The sequence below is a fragment of the Lissotriton helveticus genome, chromosome 8 (genome assembly GCF_964261635.1).
Source record: "Lissotriton helveticus chromosome 8, aLisHel1.1, whole genome shotgun sequence".
NCBI lineage: Eukaryota > Metazoa > Chordata > Amphibia > Caudata > Salamandridae > Lissotriton > Lissotriton helveticus.
The window spans coordinates 368,487,242-368,512,741 of NC_136069.1; positions in this window are offsets into that span (position 1 = coordinate 368,487,242).

Below are 25,500 nucleotides of genomic sequence, written 5' to 3' on the forward strand. Positions count from 1 at the left end.
ATGCTAACCTGATTGATAATGGCGCACATGGCAAGAATGTGATCCATGTCTGTGTATTGATATTTTTAAACCTTTGATTGTTTTGTTGAATACTTTGATGGTTGCAATAACCGACTAAAGTAAATTACTATTACACAAACCTAGCAGAGGCACACTGGATGGTTAAGCAAGAAAATATCTACTTTCTAAAAGTGGTATTTTCAAACACAGAATGTAAAAATCCCCCTCACTAAAAGATGTATTTTAACATTCTGAGTTCAGGCATATCAAACTTTATTTTCCTACTTTGTTCCCAGGGATAGTTATGCAAACTCCCCATTCTATCCTATGTGAACAGGGAGACTTGCAATAGTGAAAAACGAAATTGACAGTAATTCACTATCAGGACATGCCACACACATCAGGGCATGTCCTACCTTTACATACATTGCATCCTACCCACAGGGGTTCCTTGGTCCCACCTTGGGAGTGACTAACATGTAAGAAAGGGGAAGGTTATGGCCTGGCAAGTGGGTGCACTTGCCAGGTCAACGCTGCAGTACCAGACTGCACACAGGCTCTGCAATGGCAGCCTGAGTTACATTGACAGGCTGCTTATGTGTGTGGCACAATCAGTGCTGCAGCCCACTAGCAGGATTTGATCATGGGCCCTGGGCACACACAATGCACTGTACTAGGAACTGACTAATAAATCAAATATGCCAATCATTGAATCACCAATCCATAACAATATTTTACAAAGGGAGCACTTGTACTTTGGCACTGAACAGCAGTGGATAGTGCCCAAAGCATCTAGACCAGCACACAGCAAAAACACAGAAGGTCAAGGCAAAAAATACAGGGGAAACCCACACCAATGTTGCAAGGTCTAACAGTCAGTATTTAATTTACTGACATACTGAGAAAAAACATAAGTGTAAGTCTCTTTATTTCTGTCTGGGATAGTATTGAATGACAGGGAAGGATTGGAGGCTGTGGATAACCAGCTCTTGGTAGCTGGCTCACATAGAGGGAGAAGAACAGGTCAATAGCAGTAAAGCTAGCACAGCACCACCTTGTCACTATGATAAATCTATGAATTGGCAAGATGGCACCTGCCAGCTTTCCATTTGTTGTAGCTCTCATTCTCACTTAGTTCATGACTGAACTGTGTTCCATCCTCTTGTGTTGTATAGTTCCCTTTCCTACTTTAGTTTCCTCTCTCCCTTGTTCTCTTACCTACTATCCTGCTAGATGGTGTTGCTCCATGATTCTTGGTCAAGTCAGTCCTCTCACTACAACTGCTTTGCCTGACTTTTCTTTGGGAACTTCTGGGCCTTTGGGTTTTTCTGGTGCCTTCGAAGCTCTATACTGCCATGTACTCAGAAGAACCAGAGCCACCATCCCCAGCTCGGATCGCTTATTGCCACATCGTCCATTCTGGGCATGCCAAAGGAATCTCCTGTGACAGGCCATCGATGGCATGGTACGTTTCTCTTTTGCCTTTTCTTACCGATATACCCCTCGTTGCCTGTTCCGGACTGATCCAGAAGGTGGTGTTACCATCTCACCTTTGGGGAGGTCCTTAAGGGGAGATTGACGGAATATCATCTTAGTCCAGAGCCTAGCTCTCTCTTATGGGAATGAGCTTGTTTCTGGAAAGCCATGGAATATTTGGAGTGGGAGTCAGATTGGGGTAAGCAAACCATGAGAAAATTTGACTGTGACATTCTAGAGGTCATTTTTGACATATGTGTCACCCATAGAATACACGCAGCATCAATATCAAAATTCTTGTACTGGAATATTGTATCTCATTCTTGGCTTGAAGGGGTACCCATGGCAAACATCTGTCACTGGTACACTGAAAGTAATTCCAACACATTGGGGCACCAGTGGCAAATTTTGAAAAAAATGAAATTAACTTATGTGAAACACGTCCTCTTGTCATCGCAAGCCTGGAGAGGCCTGCAAACAGTGTTAATGGAAATATGAACATAGGGCCTCATTAAGATGTCGGGCGGAAACTATCCCCCGACATCGTCTTGTATTTGGGATCGGACCGACTCGAGGTCGGAGGTTCCCCAGACCGATTACAATGCAACCGAACACAGTTTGGTCAGACTCCCATTGACTCCTATGAGAACCTGTGTTCCGACCAACAACACTGGCTCCTATGGGGAAAATGGGTGTCTGCGGAAAACCTTGCACCCTGTATTGGGCACCCCATGATGCCTGCCACACAGTACATGGTTTTAAAATGGGGTTATTTGGGTACCCCCACAGCCCCCGACTGGAGGCCTCAGGATGAAGGGGGACCTGCTAGGATCCCCCAAAATCAGACTTTTTGTGTAAGAAAGATTGAGTATGAAACGCTGTTTGAATCCAGCTTCATAATCGGCAAGTGGAAAAGCTATTCGTAGAGCTAAATGATTCAGCTCCAACTGAAAAGAATTTTCCGAGTGCCGTTCAGAACCGATTCGGGATGTCCGAACGGTTTCCTTTCCGACCGCGAACATCATAATCGGTCAGGCGGATTGTGAACCGACTAAATTTGTCGTAAGGGTTCCGATGTGGTCCAGGAACGCCCGACATTGTAATGAAGCCCATAGTGTTTTAATAAACACTACTCAATATATGTAAATATCAATGTGTGCAGAGGCTAAGGCGTTATGTGTTATGATTCACAGGTTGTATGGCACTGCACAAACGCCCCATATAATGAGCTACCAATGATGAGTGCGCTTTTAGAGCTTTTTAACAAGATTTTGTAAAAATCATGCCTTAAAATGCTATAGTTGGTGCTTTTTTTCAGAACGTTCCCAGTGGGGAGACTCCTTTTGGGCACTCCTAGATGAAGTTAGGCGTCCTCTGTTTGCTTATTTACCGAAATTGCTGGAGTATTATGCTCCATCCGCCATTATTCTCAAGGGCTGGTTTTGGAGGGAGAAGTTTGTAAGTCTTTCACATCATTCAGGCAGTCTGACATGTAAGATTTTAGGCCATTGCAGAGAATAGAGAGCTAGAGATATTTTGGGTACAAAGAAGCTTAATTTGGGGTTATTTGAGTTTTGGCCCATTTTATGTTAACTGCCATCTTTTCTTTTTTGCAGGTGCAGTTTGTGGGACTTGGAAGGTGGTCAGGCGGTGATCGGTATTGGTTGGAGTGATGGGTTCTGTCTTTGAGGAAAGGAAAATCAGTGTGTAGCCACCTGTTTGTGTGTACCTTCTCTAAATGAACACACCCTGCATTTATGATGTCATAAGTGAATGCAAGTAAAAAGAAAACCAGAAAACAAGCTATTCTCTTCCTTCATCCTCAACCTCTAGAAAAAAAACGGATGATTGCTACAGAATACAAGGATAAATGGTACACCAAAATATCAGACAGCTCCTTTCTACTTATATAATGCTGCACTCAATTATCCTATGAATGTATGACATACATATATTAGCTCACTAGCTAGGTATGTTTCAACATCACTTTCACCACTCCACGAACACTGCACTACACATTTCTTCACAAAAAAGTGCTTGTACGTAGTTCTGCAAGTTGCCGCACGCCCCAAGCAGCAGCTGTTTGGAATGGCCCCAATGATGAAGCATGTCACCTAGGGGCAACCCTGGGTGAGTGAGGGGACTCAAGAAAAGAATTTTCTTTTCTTTGGACAGGGGTCTTGTTTTTTCACGCATTCAGCGGAATCCCCATTCCCTGGGTTAGGTTTTTTGAATCTGACATTTACAGATTTTTTCTGAACTCCTATGAGTGAGTGAGTGCATATGTGTGCGTATGTCCCTGCACGCCCCTCCTCCTCCCGTCCAAAAGTACTACACTGCCACTGATGGAAATTCCAAAGACATAATGCAAAATCCTTCTATAGGTCTCAACAGTGATGCAAGAAATTTGCTTTGCAGGCATGTATGTATACATTAAACATGATAGAGTTCATCTAGTTGTTACCTTGCAACAGGTTGCAAGCACTTCATATGTGGAGTAGGATTCATGTTTCGAAAAGTAAGTGAAAGATTATTCCAAATGATAATGGCTACACAGCCTCTTATTTTCTCTTGCAATGAGATGAATTTTACATCTATTAGGAAAGAGTAAGTCAATGTAAGGCCCTGAGGCCTCACTGAGACAAGTTATAAATAGGGTCTCTCAATTACGTTGTCAAAAATGAGGACCTGGATAATTGGTGCTTGTTACATTGATATCATAGCATGATGCACAAAAGTATTCACTTGTCTGTGTCCTGGTTAAAGAGAATGCTCCCAGAATTAAAAAAAAAATTCTCAATATTCATTATATTAAAGTGTTGCATATCTCTAAATTCTGTTTTTACTTAATGATCACAATCCTCCATTTGCACTGTAACTCTCGAACAGCAGTTATTGATTAATTAGAAAGCAATGTAGCCCACTTCTTTGTTATGCAGTTTCTGATTTTAACTCTTCTCTTTCTATTATCACTGTACGGTGCCCTTCATGTTACCTATCCATGTGCCTTATTTAAACATGTGGTTTCCATGTCTCCAAAATGCCTACCAACGAGCATTTTCTGGGTAATTGAAATGCTGTCGTATAAAGACCTTTTTGGAAGATCTTAACTATTTTGCACAATCGAAGTCTTGGCTGCGCTTTTTTTGTGTCCATGTTCAACACTTATGTTAGCCGAATTTAGCTTATACTTTTTTATTTGTGCTTGTTAATGTTTATTTTTTCATTTTCATGGGGCTTTGCCACATGGAACTTTTATTGCATATCCTACATTTATTGAGAGCTGTTGCTAAGTATCTTAATTGAATGCCTTTCACTGACTCAGCTGTTTAGAATGGAAACTTAGATAACATTATTACATTCACTGCACCCTGAGCATCAGCAAATCCCCACCTTTGCAATTGCTAAATGGTTTTACTTCAAATCTTTATTACAGCCTTGACCTTCAGCTTGTAATAATATATCTAAATGATTTTTCTTGAGTAAACACTCAGCTAATGATTTTTGATTACAAACTCATCTTTGAGTCTCATATTTTCAAGAAGAAAATTTCAATGTTTAGTCACTGATCCATGTGATGCTATATGCCTGTCAAATAAAGGGAATATAATCTTTGGGCAATCCTCTTTGTTTTCATTAATGTTTTTTTAATGTTTAATGCTTGTTTAGTGTAACCTCATGTCTCACATTTCGTAACATGCTTGGTATATCTGTTCACCTGAAACTTTGGTTATCGTTATCAGTGACTGTGCCCTTGGACTGTTTTTTCCACTCTCAGAGTTATTGATACTGGGGGTACCTGTAAATCGTGGGGAATGGAAAAGTTATCTATTACAAATTACATCCTGAGTTTCCAATAACAAATGAGAAATTAATTAAGAGAACTGGTACTTCTAGATCAGATTCTCCAGGTAATGCCTCATTTTGACCCAGACTTTTACGCAGAGATTTCTGCTGCGTTTCATAACTGAAATATCTTTGCAAATGGTAATAGATACATGGTGCTCCCGTAGAACTCGTAATTCCGAAGGGATCGATAACTGCTGCTACCGGCCCCATCAGAATTAAGTGACCACTTATAATGAGGGCCTATTTGTTTAATCCTCAGTTGTTGGTCAAACAAAAAAACATGAAATAATACTTTTGGATGGAAACTTAAGGCCTAAAGGAGAATATTTATGTCCAGCTTCTTGACAAAACAATTAGTATTAACATGTGTTTATTGCAATAATATGGTTGTTTTCAAAAAGTTCCTTCCTTGGTTACCTCTCTTTTGCATCACTTTATTGAATATGATTTGTTTAATAAATGCATATTAAACTCCTCTGACTTGCTTTATGGAGCAAGGACATATGCCAAAAATATCATCTAAGTGCCACCACTGTGCATTGATTTCAATTGTGCTTTCCATACTTTGAGTTCATTCTCATAGTTTTGCATGAAAATATCTGCACATCTGGCACCATGTTCCTGCAATTTGCTGTTCTGATACTTTGAAGGTCATCCTTCCAAACATAGCAAAATAATCATGAGTACAAATTAAGTTAATGCCTTTCAGTAAAAACTGCGAACTCATATCTGGAATATCATGAGGTAGCATCTCTTCAGACTCTTCTTGCCTTCATGTAAGGTATGTTCCTTGAGGGTTCATTATGACACATGTACATAAAATTGCTTGACCTTCAGTCTGCATGTCCTTTAGCTTTCATAAAAGAGTGGTGGTATATTTTATTAAGGAAATAATTAAACATAATAGATTTTACAAGTTAAATCCACAAATGTAGCTAAAGTACAAATATACACCATAGTTCGCATGGGTAGTTACTTGAAAACTTAAGAATTTTCTTAAACACAGATCGACATAAATATTTGTCACACTAGAAAAAGTGACAAAACCAAAAAAACAAGCAGGAAATACACACATTCCATACTACATGAGGGTCAGGTTGAGGCCTGAGCAAAAGGTGTGGTCTGCTAAGGCAATCACAATCTGTATCCAGCATAAGATAAGGGAGACTGTCATTCACATATGTGTGATGTCTGCAGCAGAGTTGAATTTGGTTGTTTCCGAAACGCCGAGGCCCTCAATACGATGTCGAATGGCAAGCCTCCTTCCGACCTTCCGTTCCCTTCCGACCGACTCTGTCGATTTACAATCCGCCCACCCAATTACAATGTTTGCGGCTGGAATGTGAACTGGTTGGTCATTCTGAATCGGTTCCGAGCGACTCTCTGAGTATCCGTGTCGGGTGGAACTGCATCGTACGCCCCTATGAACAGCGTTTCAAGGGATTACGATGTTGATTTCTAACAGTCTTTCCGACTAGGCCTGTCTGACACAGAAAGGGTGTTGGAAATTGACTTTGGGGGCCCCTTGCAAGCCCCCTAGGGCCCACAGCCTATGGTTGATGGCCGAGGGGGTACCTGAGGGACCCCACTTTAAAAACCTGCACTGTGTGGCAGGCACCATGGGGTGCCTATTACAGGGTGCAGGGTTTTCCACAAACCCCCCATTTCTCCATAGGAGCCTGTGTTAGGGCCGGTTGTCGGATGGTACATGGGCTTCCATAGAACACAATTGGACTGCAACCAAACTCAGTTCAGTCGCATCGTAATTCGTCAGTTGAAACCGCTCACCGCAAATCCGTCGGTCCCGATTCCGAGACAGTGTCGGGTGGAGGCTTTACAGCCGACATCGTAAAGAGGCCCACAATGATTTTTGAGGGGAAGGCTAGACTTCTCTTTTTAAAAATTTAAAGACAGTTTTTAATGTATACAATATATTCAATAAAAGTTACATTTGTCATTTAATTGAAAACATATTAGATTAATGCAATATAAATATCAATTGATATTTTGTATAAATTAAAAACACAACATCTGTTTAAGTAAACGAATAGTCTACTACTTCTTTCTATGAGTACATGCAGAATTAATTCAGGGGGTTTTATTTGAAAACATGGGAGGGATTTAGCCATCTTGGAGGGTTGAGTACAAGCAGGGCCACTTAAACATACTATTAATACTATGTTTCTTTATATTCCATTAAAAAAACACAGTTAAAATACTGAAATAGTGGGAAAAGTGCTGACTTTTGTGGAGTATGAGACTTTAAAAAAAAAAACTTTATTTAACCTTTAATAATTGCACAAATGAAGAAAAGGAAAAAAATAAATCATTAAGCCATGCCAGTGGATAGATTATACATGCTGTCAAAATGGTAGACAGCAGCAAAGCATGAAGTAACAACAGCAGTCATATATAAGTGATAAGAGATGGGCGGCATTAGATGCAATCCTTTACTACACCATACATGTACATTCCATAACCAGGGCCACTGGAATTATGCGGCAGGGGAGAATCAAATTATGTGGCAGTGTTGACTAGATTATGTGGCAAGAAAAGGCAAATTACAGATTAATGCAGCTAATGATTTAGAAGGTTAATCAGATCTGCAGACTGTCTATTATTTAACTATAAAATGTATTATCCTCTCTGCTTCTTCATTATCTCCACAAGTACTGTCTCACATCTTGGTTTGTATAGCTGTGCTTCAGCCGCACTAAGGTCCATCTTTAGGGTCCATATGCTATAGAGAGCCTTGACCGTTTGGAAATACAAATCCCTCCGGCATATGCATTAGACGCTGATGTTATGTTCATTTTGAACATTTTGATTAATGCTGTCTTGGTTTCTGCATGAAAAACAGAGTCCAATGATGGAAACTGAAGAATGGTTCGATATTCTGACTAAAAGCTTTACATCTACTGTTCATAAATTGGCATCTTTTGAGGTTTGTTGTTTGCATTCAGGACGCGAGCACCCGGCCCAGCGGTGTGCTCTCTTGGTTGTATTGATAAGTGGGGGTCCCTTATCCTCCGTGTCCACTTTCGGTGAGTTGCTGTTAGGAGTCCACATGGTAATTGCTTGGTCCGGTGCATTCTTGTGGTGGAGTTGTGTCCCCGTGACCTGATGAAATTGCCGCAAACTTTTAAGGGCAATGAAACATGTTTGCAGTTCAGGTTAAAATGGTCTAAACCATGCCATTATTTTTTAACTGAGTGTGAACACTATTTAAAATTAAAGGATATCTGTGATAGATGTCCACAGCTCAATTTTAACTTATGGGGAGTTCGGTTTATCTTTTTCACATTACGGGGCATAGATGGTAGATAGATATCACCTTCATTTGAACACCTCACTCCTTTATTTATCATTTTCCATATTAGTTCAGAGTTAGGTCACATTCTTATCTGTCAGGAAAGTGCTGATGATGAGAGAGTGAGCCAACTGGTGAGTACCAACCAGTAATACTCCATGGATGGCGGTTACGTGAGGCACTTTCTGACCCACCACACATTTTTTAAGTAAGGATGTGTCATGGGTGGTTGATTAATTTTTAAATCTGATTAACACATATGGGTGGGCATGACTGGATAGCCAGCATTGTCTCACAATACTCATTTAAAAAGAAAACATTTTTTCGACAAATTGATGTGTTTTTCTATAAACAGGTCTTTTTTTTATTTCATGAGTGGGGGCACCCTGGTTATATTTCTCTCTTATGCTCCTCTTTTGACAGATGATCTTTTGAGGTTAGCCAATAATCTAGGAATGAGAGGGACGCATAAACTGATGGATATAGTCAGGCCATTCTGAATGCGCTACAGGTTGGTTCAATGTTTTAGCGGCAACCAGTGTGTGGTAACTAGCTCTAGACTTCCTATCCATCTGAAGGTCAAGACTGAGGTAGAAATTGACCCCCCCCTACAGTATGGTCTACGGAGGGTACTGATTAAGCTGGAAGCGAAGCAGCTGAAGAACATGGGTGAGTCAGTATTAGGCTCATATACATTAACCATTATAAAAGGACGTTTTTTCAGAATATTGCAGACTAACATATAGCAGTGTTCTGTCTTCCTTGCCATGTGTTTAGGTCTTTTAATTATAATACGTACAATCTGAGCATAGTCAGAGTAAGAGGTAAAAAACCAACATTCACTGCATCTGATGCAATCTTGCCATCTTATTGGGTGATTAGGTATATTTATTGCAGGAGAACTAAATGGATATCATATTGGTCTAGGAATGCGACAATTTGTCTTGATTTCCGGGCGTTATTAGGACCTCTGACATTCCATGTGATGAGATTGACATTAATTGTTGGGTTACACCTATGACTTGACGTTGCAGAGAGTTCATGAAGCCAGCTGATCAGGATATGGAAAGCATTTTCGAGTCTTCAGTGGTTGTGGTATAATCGCCATCTGGCAATGTAGAAATCAAAATTAACACTAAGTAAACCATCACTTTACCTCCCTGACCCACAGCAATACTCAAACGATTAGTTGACCACCCCCATTTACCAATGCTCACAGTATAGACAATCACAAGACTGGTATGCAGGGGGGTCCATTAGGACAGAAGTCCCCCCTCTCCCCTAGTGCAGCCAGAGCAAGGCCTGTTTAAACCATTATAATATACTGATTTTGCACTAGCTAGTCGTCATGGGGCAAAACAAGAAAACAACAATTCCAATTTGAGCTTGTGTCCATGCATGCATGCCAAGCACGATAACATTAGTACCATTGAGATCAAAGGTAATGATGTTCAGCATCTGATTGGTGCTCGGAAGAGTATGCCATCGATGCAGAGATTTTGCTGAGCTCTGCATTGTTATTCGCTTGACTAAGTCAGCTGCTCTCTGCATGTCGTTGAAGATATTTGGCTTATTGCCTATCATGAATTGAAAATGAGCAATATAAAGCATAGCATATTTGATATTAGCCTGTTGACACTTTCTCTTCACAGAGCACAGGACCGCCTGGCTTCCTGAACACATTGCATAAAGTCCAGAAAAAGTGAGAGGGAAATCCCTTGGTAGTTAAGGTCTTTTGTCTCCCTCTCAAGCCTGAGTGCTAGGTCTTTGTTATGATAGTTCAATATCCTCAAAATAATGGGCTTGGGTGAGGCTCCAGGAGGAGGTTGTTGTGCTAGTGAGCTCTGTGCTCAATCACAAATATCTACAAGAACTTTGATGTGCCAATGATGTCCAGCAACATTATGTAGAAAAATACTTCTATCGTTCCTTTATTCATCGATTTAGGCACTCCAAATCTGTAGGTTGTTCCTCCTGATTGGGCTTCTAAGTCCTCGTTTTTGGCTTTGATAGCTGCAAGCACTTTTTGCATTTTTGACATTGTTGTGCTGCTATAGAGTCCTCTGCATCTAAGATCCGGTGCTCTCCCATATCAATTCTTTCAGCTTGACTGTCCATCCTTTCCTTCAACTGACCCACGCTCATGATTAGAGAGTCAACCTTGCCATCAATATTTGAGAGGCTCTTCTGCATGCTCAATAGCAACACTTTGCTATCAGTTGTGTCTTCCAATTAGATTCCGCCACCCCTCCATGTCCCACTTGTCTATCCTCAGATGCAGCCTTCTGTTTTCTGTGCTTAAATGAAAGTTTAGATTGGTGCTGGCAATTATTACCACATTTCCGTCTTTGTGTGGGTGCGTACTCTTATTGCATGCAGTAAGTAAGCTTATGGTCAGCAGATCTCACTCCACTGTGTTTCCATGCAGACTAGGCAAATCCATGTTGAAGGGAACTAAAACGTGCCATCCTGCAGGCTACAGCGCGATATTCACTGAAATATTTGTACAGCACTACTGTAGTCCCATAAACATGCAATGTTGTGTAGTGGAGCGTGCATAAGGGGAAGGTGACTAGTCATATCTCACTCTATATTAATGGGTCCCATGCTGGGATATGTGGTTTCCAACAGAGCACCATGCGCACATCAGAAGAGTAATGCAACATCAACTTAGAGCATATAATAACATAGTCCTACAGTGGCCTTCAGAACTGTTCCAGTTATAGCCACGAACCAGCGGCAAGTGTGGGCCCAAGGGTCACAGGTGAGACTACTTCACTCAGGGTGTGGCCTCATGAAGCCCACCCAATGCAGCACCACTGTTCAAAGCCCAAATCTAACAAGGGATTTAGGCCACAATGTGGGCCAGCAATGACAGAGTCAGTCGGGCCACGCCCTCCCAGACACTGGCTGAGAACCAAGCAGACTACAGTTTCAATGCGGTACCACGGTCCTGACTCCAGTGACTGGGAAATTGTCAGTGTATCTTCAAAGAGGGGTCCACATGTTCCAGGGAGTACCCTCTCCCACAGGCACCCCAGCAGCAGCATGTCCACACCGGCTGCATTGAGCTTCCCTCATAAGAATGCGTCCCAGGATACATCGGATCGAGGGCACTGGTTTGCACCTCATTAGCAGCTCCTAACTGTAGAGTGTAGTTCTGAAATCAACAGGATTGGGATGGATTGCTGTCTCAGGCCGCGGAAGCCTCATGCCAATGAATCTATAATGGCTCCCTGGCACCCACATGGGGAGTGGGGGTGAGATTTACTATTCCCGCTCCAAAATTAGCCACACTGGGGAACGTGTTGGACTTTGAGGGGGGTGTCAGATTTACTATTCCAACCCCAAAATTAACCACAAGGGTTAAGCGTTGGGATTTGGAGGGGTCAGATGTGGTATTCCCACTTCAAATTTAACCACACTGGGTAAAGTTGTTGGCCTTTGAGAGGGGCAGATGTACTAATCCAACTTCAAACGTAATTACATGGGTGAGGTGTCAGGTATGCTAGTCCCACTCCAAACCTAACTACATTGGGGAGACTAAAATAAATGTAATTATAGAGAAAATGTAGTATGAAAAAGAAACATATTCAAAGTAAATAACAAGGAATACAAATGTTTTAAAAATTACATTGATAAAAACATACTACAAAGGTGTTTAACAAAGTGCTTAAAATTTAAACAACTTATATATAAAAGATACAATTTTCGATTTATAAAAAAAATCTAATTTACAATTAGTCATTGAATACCAAAAACAAATAAAACATAAATAAAATGTAAAAATATAATTACAAAATAAGAACTCAACAAGACTTTGAAACATATCAAGCTTTGATAAAAATACTAGCAGCCCGTCGCAACGTTGTCCGGGTATGAAATAGAATGTGTGTAATGTGTGTATTTGGCCAGGGCAATTTATTTTAAAATCTCATGTTAGACAACATTTTTTGTTTCATTAGAATCGGGACGGAGAAGGCCCAGCTGCAGCCCTGGTTGATGTTAGCAGGCGCATGTAATTGGTGTAGTGATCCACCGTCTGAGCCCGGCTACATCAACCGGCTACAGCCCTGGTTGATGTTAGCAGGCGCGTGTAATGTCGTTGAATGAGAGAGTTATCAGCCGCGGGTAAATCCATTTAATGAGAGAGTTGAGTGACAGCGAGTAGGAGACGCTGCAGTAATAGTCCCCGCAGACACGCTCATTTGCGTGTTCCCCCGCTTGAGGCCAGTTGCATGCCTGTTTGATGTTAGCAGGCGCGTGTTCCCCCGCTTGAGGAACAGCTGCAGCCCTGGTTAATGTTACCAGGCGCGTGTAATTAGTGTACTGACCTGCCGCCTGAACCCGGCTAGAGCCCTGGTTGATGGTAGCAGGAGCGTGTAATTTCGTTGAATGAGAGAGTTCACTAACAGTGCGCAGTCGAGGCTGCAGTAACCTTACTTACCACGCCTCCAGCTGAACCCGTTTGTCACGTCCCCAGCACACGGCCACAGCAGACGATCTTCTGATTAATGTACGACCCACATGGCATGAAGGGCGGAATGTACCACATGCCTCCAGCGTTAGTCACGCCTCCAGCCCACGCCCACGGCACAACACAGACACGCCCACAAGGGACTACTTTGCTGGCACGGTTCTTTTACTTTTTAAATGCATATGGTGGCCGTCTGCATAGCCTATGTCCTTCTGCTGCAACTGCCCTTTCCAACGCTGTATTGGGTGTTGTGATTGGTGCTGTGGTTACTGAGATTACCCGCCTCAAAGGTTTGGGCTATCTCTTTATAATATTAGTATGGATATAGATATAAATTTACTCTGAATCCTATTCCCCTAAAACTGCTCCTAAAACTAGTTGAAAACACATGCATTCAAAAAACAATATATATTACAATGATGTCATACACAACATTTTAACCACATTATTACAAAATAGGGAAAATCACAATATTCTTACCCATGATATTTTTCCAACAATATTTTTGACATCACAATATGTACGGCACTTATTTTTGTCTCACAATATTCTTGAGACAATATTTTGGCAAAACACCTCTATTACATCTACCATCTGATGGCCTGGTCACAGGCAACTTGTTAGCAATCAATCAGCAATCTTATAAAGCGCAACTACTCATCCGTGAGGGTCTCAAGGTGCTGAGGGGGAAGGGGGTGGATCTGTGATTGAGTCAAAGAGCAAGCTTGAGAGGTCCTTCCTGAATTGCAGTAACGATAAGGATTGCCTGAGGTGCAGAGGCAGGGACTTCAAGGTCTTCACAGCGAGGTAGGAGAAGGATCTCTTCCTAAAGCCGTGGACATACTGATCTTTGGGATGGTGGCCAGAATGAGATGGGTAGAGCGGAGATGACTGGTGGGAGCGTAGAAGGAGAGGCGGTGGTTGAGGTATGCGGATCCGGCATTGTGGAGGACTTTGGAGGCGTCCTTGATGAGCTTGAAGGTGATTCTTACATTGACAGCTAGCCAGTGAAGGTCTCTCAAGTGGCCGGAGAAGTGGCTGCAACGTGGGATGTCCAGGGTGAGTCTGTGAGTGGCGTTCTGGATGTTCTGCACTTTCTTTTAGAGTTTCTAGGTGGTGCCGGCATAGAGTGCGTTGCTGTAGTCAAGTCTGCGGCTGACAAGTGCATGGTGACCATTTTCCTGGAGTCGGTGGGGATCCACTTGTAGATCTTATGAAGCAGGCAGAGGGTGTGGAAGTAGGAGGAGAAAACGGCATTGAGCTGGCAGTTAATCGAGAGTTCAGGATGATACTGAGGTTTTGTGCTTGGTCTGTGGGAGGGTTTCGAGCACTGCGGGACACCAGGCGTCATGCCAGGCAGAGGGGGAGGAGCCCAGGATGAGGACTTTGATCTTGTCTGAGTTAAGCTTGAGGCAGCTGTCCTTCATTTAGGTGGCGACTGCCTTCATCATGTTGTGGAAGTTGATCTTGGCCGCTGTGGGTTCGTCTGTGAGGGAGAGAATCATCTGGATGTCGTCGGCGTAGGAGACGATGTTGAGTCTGTGAGCAGTAGTTTGTACTTCCGCACTCTTGCTGCTGCTCCATGTACCATTACTACTTTCATGCACTGAGACACTACCCACACCTGAGCTTTCCTTATGATCGGCCCTAATTCCATAACTTGAGGTTTTCAGGTTTTCTAACGCACTAATTTGAACCAATCTTCTTGTTAGCCCACCATTATTTCGAGTTAACCTGGCCTGTAGATTTTAACAGTGTCTACACATGGTAGAGATAGTTGCTGCTAACTGCTCTATGGTGCAAAGATCTAAACGTAGTGTCAGAGTAGTGTTGTAGTCACCTCTGTGCCTTGCCTTTTTAGCTACTCCTCAATAGTGTTTGTGGTGTATTTGAAATGTCTAACACACTATGTGACATAGAATCAATGCTATTTTGAGCTGGTTTTGTAATTCCCCCAGGCTGTAGGTTAGCTCCCAAGTAGTTTTATACTTTTTTTCTGCAGTCCAAGCATGGAAGTTTCAAGGTTTTGGAAATGTTTTGTCAATGCAGCAGCATCTTTGCTCCCTCGGGCTGTTTAATTTGGTTCGCTACAGTGGTGTCTTGCCGGTCATCTTGTGCCACGCAGGGTACTTTTTGCATGGCAGGTTGAACAAGGCACAGCAGGTCTGCTGTGACAAAAAACACTTCCTGGTGTATATTGACACCAAGACCCTCTCACCAGGACACACTGTTGCCCGGTCAGATGTCTTGGAGTAGACCGCATCTCCTACCAACACTTTGATCTCTTCACTAGTATTCACTGTTCTCCCCACTTCGGTTTTGCCAGTTCCTTACTTACTCTTAGGCTGTTTAACGGTAGTTTGGTTTCGGCTACATTCCACTCTGCCTGAGACAAGCCGACCAGCTGTCTTTCCCCAACACCTGGACCTTCTGGGGGCTGATCCAGTCTTATGACATGTGTCTTCCAATTGTAGATGTGGAATGACTGTATATTAGGATATTGCTGCAGCAACAGCCCCGTGCTCATGCAATCCCCTTCTCACTCTGCACAGTGCTTGTGGGGCCAGATTTACCAATTGTACGTGCATGGTAGTGCAGCAGCCCCAAATGCTGCTCTGCGCTGCGTGAAAAGGAGAGAGGAGGAGAGCACCATATTTACAGAAATATGGCACATTCCTCCCCTTTCCCTAGCGGCCGCGCTGAAATCAGATGCTGTGTGCATGGAGACACCTTTGCGCCATAGTGCAAGGGTATCTCAGTGAGTCTAGCATAGGTTTTGTGGATGTATGTCACTACAACGCATACTATTACAACGCATGGTATTGCAACGCATTTTTTACAACGCGAGTACCATTACAACGAATGTTTTTACCACGAATACCGTTACAACGCGAAATAGTAAAAAGTAATGGAAAAGTACCATTACAAGGAAAACAAATACAATGCATACCATTACACAGCATATTTTAAAAAAAAATATATATATTTTTTTGTAAAATAACTCCTGGCACGGGATGCAGGGAAAATTGGGGTTTTGGGTGGGGAAGTGTATTAAAAAATAGTAGAGAACTGAGCGTATATTTTGAAAAATAGCATGTTAAAAAAAAATACTCGAGTATTAAAAAGAGGTACTCTAGTAATTTAAAAAGTACTCAAGTATAAAACGTATTTAATAAAATATAAACATATATTGAAATCATTTTCAAAAATACACAAAAAATTATAATTAATCACAATATCAGGCGAATTATTACAGAAAACAGCAAAACCAAAACATAGCCGCCATTTTAGAGATAATGCCAAAAATGAGTCGTACAACTCTTTTCATGAAAGAAACACAGAATCACTGTAAACAAAATGGAGGTCTAAACGATACTCTGCGCACAAAACACACACTTTTTAAATACAAATTTAAATTACACGTTTCCACAGCAAATTAATACTTTATTAAAACCGAACCAAACGATACTCTTCTCAAAAATTATGATGAGAATAATAAAAACCTATATATACGAGTAATACTCCATTTTGAATTCAGTAGTAATTCTACTACCAGAGAGACCAGTCGCAATTTTCTGCCCCGCTGACCTCTTGCCACTGTGAAGAAATCCTACTAAAAAGATACAACTTCTGTCTACAAAACAAGTAAGTTCATACTCAAACACAAGTAAAAATCAGTACTTTTAAAAGAAATAATAGCATATTATTAAAACGAAAACGTTATTTTGTTTCAGATTTTGTCAAAAATTGGCAATCATTATACCTAATTATCTCGACATTTTTACAAAGTGAGTACATTTAGAGTAAATAAAAAGATTATTACAATGATTTTTTAAACTGTCACATAATAAAATTATATCGTTATGTATGTTTAAATTTAAAATGAGATTTAAATAAATCTCAAATCACATGAAATGTGTAACCAACAAAGAACGAAAAAATATATAGTAAGCTTTACATTCTTAAATTTGAATTTTAGCAGCTTAGTGAATACTTTTATAAACATGCGGTTTTGGGTGGGGAAGTGTCTAAAAAAATAGTAAAGAACTGAACGTATATTTAGAAAATTAGCATGTTATTTTAAAAATTAATAATCGAGTATTAACAAAAGGTACTCAAGTAATTAATTAACTACTCGATTAAAAAACGTATTTTAAGAAATATAAATATTTATTGAAATGATTTTACGTAATACACAAAAAATTATAATTCTTAAATTTGAATTTTTTCAGCATACTGAATACTTTTATGAGCCAAACATCGCCATCCTTAAAAGTTTAAAAGAAAACAGAACTGATTTTCAAATATCCTCATAAACTAAGGTAACCAATTAAAAATAATCGTAATAAAATGGTAATTTAAAAAATGCTTATCCATCTCTCCAAAAAGTTAAAAACAATGTTTTAAACGAAATAAACATGTTGAATAAAATTTCTAATTTTCTCACACAATTTTTACTAATTAATGAATGTTTAATATAACTACGACATTTTTCACTCAAAATACTAGGATTTTTAAAGAACAAAAATAACCTCCTTAATATCTTTCTTACCCTACACAGATAAAACAAGTGAATTTTCAAGTTTAGAGGAAATAATACGACCATCATTTACCAAGCCTACAAAGAGTCAACCCACCGACAACAAAAGGACTACTTGTAATTAGGTAAATTATTTTCAAAAAGCACCATTAACCAGTTTTTAATTAACTGATTTTTAATCACGCTAAAACACCACAGAAAATAAAAAAATGTTACAAATATATATTTTTGCTGATTGTGAAAACACACCATAAAGAAACCAATAATATCCAGTAAATCCAATAAAGTTATCAAGCCACCAAAAGATAACTTCAAAAGGTAAGAAACGTGAAGTATCATATAAAAGCAATGAAAAAATAATAATCTTCTTTTAAAATACTTACATAGCAAAAATGCAATGCAAATATGTTTTTGAAATAATAAATATTTTAAAACTCTTTTGAAATAAACTTCATATTACGTGAACATATTAGATAAGAAATCTTACCCCGAGGTAGCAGGTTGCAGGTTGCAGGATTGTGGGCCACATTGGATTGCGGACTTTGACCCCATCCAAAAGGATTCCTCGCCCCTGAGGTTGCTGTTGCTGCAGTGTTGGAAGCGCAGCCAGCGCTTTGAACCTCGCCGCAGCGCTGTGTCCGTGGAGGCGCCTGACAGCGTGGGTCTGCTGTGCAAAGGAGGAGGAGCAGGCAGGGCAGAGCGTTGGCGGGGCTGCGAGCAGGCAGGGACTCCAGTCTCCAGGAGCCCCTGCGCGCCCATTGAACACACCTGGGCTGCTCTCCCCGCTGGACACACCCCCCTGTCCTCCCTTTGAAGGGCCGGCTGTATCACAGTATAAAACGGAGTTCACTCCCCGCTGAGCGGGAGCGAGCGGGAGCGCGCCGGGAGAAGCCCGGGACAAGGGCGGGACCGTCTGTGGCCGTCAGGGGCCGAAAGAGGCTGGGCTGGGCCAACCCTCTTCCATCTGATTTCTCCTACCTCCAACGGAACTGAGGAATTGAAAACGGAGATGCCCTCACCGGCACCTTGTGAAACCCCATCAAGGGCGGGGGGAAGTAACACAGGGACGTTGGACAATTATTTCAAATCCGCAAAAGGAGATGGGGCCAAAGAAAATTCCTTGGAGAGGCGTAGGGTGGAGCGCCGTCGCTCAATCGAATCCATGAAGAGCACACCCCTGTCCGAGATAATCCCGTATCCTATTTCCCAAGAGGAGGGCACCCCTATTGATAGCCAAAATTTACTAACTCTAGAGGACTTCCCTCTACTGCTACGGGAAACTCCAAACATCTCTGGTATTCAGCCTGAAAAGATCATAGAGATCACCCCATCTTTAACATCCCATATGGCAGTGGACTTGATTACCCTAACCCCTCCACTGAACAAAAACAAGAAAAGTAAGCCAAAGCAAAGTGTGGTGGTGGAGCTCCATCGGCCTCCACCTAGCAAACGTAGAAGGAAGACAAGGGGGGGGCAGGGGAAAACCAAACTATCCCATCTAGATTTTGGTAAAAAAAATAAAACCGCACCCCCCCTTGGCAGGGATAGTGATACTGTGCCTATCGCTACCCCCTCTAAGGATTCAAATACTAACACAGTCGCTATCAACAGTGACCCAGTGGCCAACAAGCTTAACGTAGCACCCTCTCTTACACCCTTAGGGAGTATAGAATTCTTATTTCGTTCACTTTTGCAGCCCATTAGTGATAGCTTAAAAAAAGTTGAGATCAGGCTTACTATCTTAGAGGCATCTCTTACTACCTTGAACACCTTAGTTAGTAAGCAGTCCAAAAGTGTGGGGTCCAGTTCTTCTACAGGTAACCTTCCTAAAACAGGAGTCTTGCAGGGTTCCACCAAAGTCCCCTTGCAGGGCGCTCCCACTGCCCCCCCTTTGCAGCCACTTATGGCTATCCCAGTTTCGGCACCACGTAATTATCCAACCAATATGCCCCTACAACCAACAGACTCTGCCCCTCACAACTCACAGACAGGGACCAATTTTGGCTTCCCCCAAGTCGCTAGCACTTCCTCTCCCTCCCCGGCCCGGCCTGCCCCAAGACCACGGAGACCAGATTTGCCTCCAGAAGCCACCAGACTAACGGTGGTGTTAGCAGGTGCCCCTCAATTACAAAGAGGAGAAAACGAAGATTTCCAATCACTTAAGAAAAAAGTTATTAAATGGCTGAATTGGAACCGACCCCTACCACCACAATATAATAATGAGATTATTATGGTCAGAAGGGTTCCCTGGCTAGGAAAGACGAGAAAAACAATAATAGGGGATTGTATATTGGTAACCTTCAAAGACCCGGGTACTGTTCTACATATCTGTGAAGGGGTGAACCGCTCATTGGATTCTACCATTCAGACCCTGCCAGTATCCTTTTTCTTTCCTCCAATTCGCATGCACTATGATCTACCGCATGAAGAATGGACAAGGGTGGAACGTAGGCACAGACACAAGGATTATGTCCAACGCCCAAATTTCCAACTACCAGATACACCCTATCTTCACTTTAACCGCTTTAACTGCTTGAATGGTCTGGATGGGGTCGACTGACTGCCCACTTACAACCCTGCGACTTTGGATAATGGCTCCCCTAGTCTTTCTGAGCCATCCACCGCCACTGTTGGCAATACTCTTGAACCACTGACTGATCCAGCGTTTGAAACCATCTCTGCCCATCTCCTTGATACGGCAACCGACACCCCTGAACACTTGAGATTAATCTGGTGGAATGTTGCCGGATTGGCTAATAAATTGGCCGACCCCGACTGGGCAACTTACATTGAGACTGGAGATGTTTGTATGTTTCAGGAAACCTGGGCAAGAGAAGACTATGGGCACCAAGGTTACCAGTCTTTTTTTATCCCAGCAAGGTGGGAGGGTAAAGGCCGCCCGTCAGACGGGCTGACAACTTGGGTCGCATCTCACCTAGGCTGTGAGGCAACACGGCTGCCAGTTAGCTCTGATGATATCCTTGCGGTCCTACTATCCTGGCCAAATCAAGCTAAACTTGTTTTAATTAACATCTATTCCAGGCCTGTGGGAATTGCCAAGGAATCACTGACCATAAATGAACTTACAAACTATCTATCTGAGCTACCAAGTGACTCATTCTATGCGGTGGGAGGGGATTTTAATTCTCACTTCGAGCCATTGCCAGGTCTTCTAGAGGGGTTTTCAATGGAAGAAGAGGCTAGATGGGCAGTGCCCACGGTTGAAGCTCCCTCCCCGAAGGCATGGACCCCACTTGCATTACAAATCACAGCCCTCACCCTAAAGTTCGGAATTAGAGCCTGTAATGGGCGAATGAGATCTGACATACCCAGTAGAACAACTTATAATAGAGCGGGAAGAGAGTCTCGCTTGGATTATGTCTTGGCCCAAATAGTGAAGTGGCCAAACATCCGGGACTTTAGGGTAACGGAAAGGGCAGATAGTGACCATAATGCACTCGAACTCGACCTTGTTCACCCTGGCCTTCAGACCCCAATGACCGCTCTGGAGGTGAGCAAACCTGCGCTTCTCCTAGAAAATAGCAGGAGAAGAATTAGGTGGGAGCATCTGGCTGCAAGTAAGAAGAAACTCCCCATGCTCTATGATGGGATAATTCCCATCTTGGAAATTGTGGGGAACTTGGAGATCGAGGTGAATAATAAAGTCTCCCAGGCTAAACTACGCAAGGCTCATGAGGACCTCATAAAAGCAGCGGCCCCTAACCTCTTCAGTAGTACACGGAAACCAGGTAGGGGGGGGCAATGCAAATCCTCATGGTACAATCCAGCTTGCAGAAAGGCAAAAGGGGATCTCCTTAGGTCTATTAAGGAGGGTCTAGGGGGGGTTAACTTAAGAGATAGCAGACGGGCCTATAAGAAACTCGTTGCCCACGCTAAAGCCGAATGGGAGGAAAACCAGTGGGAAGAACTTACTAAGGCCCTAGCGATCAAAGACCACCGCCTGTTCTGGAGGATAGTGAGTGGGGGGGTCGGGAAATCTCCAATCGGCTATTGAGCCGAACATCGCTCCAGGGGCGTGGCAGGCACATTTCCAGTCCCTATATAGTTCAGAGGTGGGAGAATTTATTGCTGACACTGGGATTGAATGGCCAGACTATGGAGGGGATCCAATAACACTGGGCGAGGTTACTGCTGCCATAGCAGGACTAGCCTCGGGAAAGGCGCCAGGATTGGATGGCCTACCCGGGGACCTGTTTAAACAGGAGCCCATTGTTTGGGCCCCCTACCTTGCCGCCCTTTTTAACGGAGTTCTTAGCGGCATGGAAATCCCTAGTACTTGGCTGGGGGCGGAGGTGGTGCCCATTTTCAAAAAGGGGTCGCCTCTCCTCCCAGCCAACTACAGACCCATTAGTTTAATTGATGTAGCACAGAAACTCTTTGGCAGAGTTTTGCTGAATCGGCTCCAGGACTGGATGGAAGAGGCGGGTGTCCTTAGTCCCTACCAGGCGGGATTTAGGAAGGGAGTTTCCACAGTGGACCAGGTTTTTAGATTGAATATCATCTACTGGAGGTCAGCAATATTCGAGGGCGGCAGTCTCTACACAATTTTTGTGGATTTACGAGCCGCCTTCGATCTGGTGCCTAGAGGGAAACTTTGGAGCGTCCTGGCAGAGATGGGCGTTCCTCCGGACATCCTATTAATCTTGCAGAGGCTGCACCACAATAATTATGCCCGAGTGAGGTGTGGGAGGTCCGGGGAACTTACTGAAAGATTCCCCGTTGGCCGAGGGGTAAGACAGGGTTGTGTGTTGGCACCGACCCTGTTTTGCCTCTTCGTCAACGGGGTAATCGCCCACCTGAATGCCACTGACAATACCGACGCCCCTAAATTAAATGGCAGCAGGGTACCTGCAATCATGTTTGCAGATGACACCCTGCTGCTATCTAAAACCCCTATGGGGATACAGAGGATCCTCGATTCATTTATGGCCTTCTGCTCTGATAGGGGGTTAGAAATTAATGCGGCCAAAACCAAATTTATGGTTTTGAATCCGAGCCAAACAACGCGGCCGAACCCGTCACTGGGAGCAGCGCGGCTCGAGAGAGTCTCCACCTTCGAATACCTTGGTGTGACCCTTAATGAAAACATGTCTTGGGGATCCCATCAGAGCAGGGCGAACCTCAAATTGACACAAACTACTGGGGGCATCGCCCGGATGATGATTGCCTCCTCATACCGTCCGCTGGGGTCGCTCATCCAGATTTACAAGGTTCAGGCCAGGGGAGCGATCATGTATGGGGCGGAACTGTGGGGACATATATCTTGTCGTAGTCTGTCATTAACGGAGAATACATTTATCAGACAGATAGCCGCGCTTCCGCCCAGCACTCCGCTCCTCCCCTTGAGGCTTGATCTGGGTCTACGACCATTAGCCGATGAAATAGGTCTGAGACCCATAGCCTTCTGGCGCAGGCTGTGGAGTAGTAACGATCTCGCAGCCTATAGGGCGGAACTGATGGAACTATTGACCCACCCGAAAGCGCTCCGGATCCCCTGGATAAAACACATCCAAAATACTTGTATGGAATTGGGGTTCTCTGATTTATGGACTGATCCTGCCAATGCCGCACCAAGCATTTCTAAAAGATCCCTGGCCAATGCATACCACGAACAAAAACTAGCTAGGGTCCTAGATAGCCAAGCTGGAGGGTCATTATCCTCTGTATTTGTACAAAGTAAGGACCGTTATAGGTTTGAGGGGGTTTTGGATGCTATTTCCCCCGTGCTTGCCAGAAAGCTGTTTCTCCAGTGGAGATACGGCACACTGCCCTTTCGAGCTTTTACTAGTTCTTGGTCATCACCTCCTACCTCTAAGCAGTGTCCGGCCTGTGACGCCAAGGAGGAAACTGATTTACACGTGGCCCTTTTTTGTCCAGCTTATAGGGCTGCGAGGAAATATTGGCTTCTTCCACTGATTAGAAACATGGGTTGTAGGGAATATGCCCCAATGTATAGGATTTTAAAATCTGATGTTTCAGGCCCAACTGTGTTCGCACTGGCAAAATTTCTTACCAATGTCTGGCACACCCGCAACCGTATTTTAAATATGATGGTTTCCTCTTAATTTTATGATTCATAGTCTTAAGGCATTTTTAGTAATATGTAATTCCAATGTTTTATAATGTTAAATGTGCTGTTTTATTGTGATTATACATGTGTATTGTTTATCTTTTATGGCCAAATGGCCGAAATAAAGATTGGAAATGGAATGGAAGATAAGAAAAAGAACATTAAAGTTAAAAAGAACAATGTAATTGTAGACATCATCAAAGACATTTTTCAAAAATGCAGAACATTAATTACATTTTATAAATGACATTGCAGACAGACCATCATTTGAAAAAAGAAGTGCAGCCAAAAATCCCAACAGAAAATAAATTTTCAAGCAAAGCGTTAACAAATCAATTCCAAAAAGGTAAATTTATCAATTGCAAATGAACATATGATTAAAAAACCTCTGTAGTTTACCAAAAGCATTGACAATTGAAACACCAGAAATCTGCAGCAATAGGGAAAGTGATGGAGATCCAGGAAGGTGCAGGATTAGGGAAAGTAATGGATAGTGTAGGGATGTAATTTACTATTCTAACTCCAGTAAGGTGCAGCATTGATTTAAGTGATGGATAGTGTAGGGCTATGATTTACTATTCTAACTCCAGAAAGATACAGGAGTAGGGAAAGTGATGGATAGTGTAGGGGTGTAATTTACTATTCTAACTCAAGGAAGGTGCAGCAGTAGTGAAAGTGATGGATAGTGTTGGGGTATGCTTTACTATTCTAACTCCAGGAAGATGTAGCAGTAGGGAAAGTGATGGATAGTGTAGGGTGTAATTTACTATTATAACTCCAAGATGGTGCAGCAGTAGGGAAAGTGATGGATAGAATAGGGGTGTCATTTACTATTCTAACTCCAGGAAGGTGCAGCAGTAGGGAGAGAGATGGATAGTGTAGGGGCGTAATTTACTATTCTAACTCCAGGAAGGTGCAGCATTGATAAAAGTGATGGATAGTGTAGGGGTATGATTTACTATTCTAACTCCAGGAAGATGTAGCAATAGGGAAAGTGATGGATAGTGTAGGGTGTAATTTACTATTCTAACTGCAAGAAGGTGCAGCAGTAGGGGAAGTGATGGATAGAGTAAGGGTGTAATTTACTATTCTAACTCCTGGAAGGTGCAGCAGTAGGGAAAGTGATGGATAGTGTAGGATTGTAATTTACTATTCTAACTCCAGAAAGGTGCAGCAGTAGGGAAAGTGAAGGATAGTGTAGGGGTGTAATTTACTATTCTAACTCCAGGAATGTGCAGCAGTAATGAAAGTGATGGATAGTGTAGGGGTGTAAATTACTATTCTAACTCCAGGAAGTTGCAGCAGTAGTGAAAGTGATGGATAGTGTAGGGGTATGATTTACTATTCTAAATCCAGGAAGGCGCAGCAGTAGGGAAAGTGATGGATAGTGTAGGGATGTAATTTACTATTCTAACTCCAGGAAAGTGCAGCATTAGGGAAAGTGATGATAGAGTAGGGGTGTAATTTACTATTCTAACTCCAGGAAGGTGCAGCAGTAGGGAAAGAGATGGATAGTGTAGGGGTGTAATTTACTATTCTAACTCCAATAAGGAGCAGCAGTAGGGAAAGTAAAGGATAGTGTAGGGGTGTAATCTACTATTATAACTCCAGGAAGGTGCAGCAGTAGGGAAAGTGATGGATAGTGTAGGGGTGTAATTTACTATTCTAACTCCAGGAAGGTGCAGCAGTAGTGAAAGTGATGGATAGTGTAGGGTGTAATTTACTATTCTAACTCCAGGAAGTTGCAGCAGTAGTGA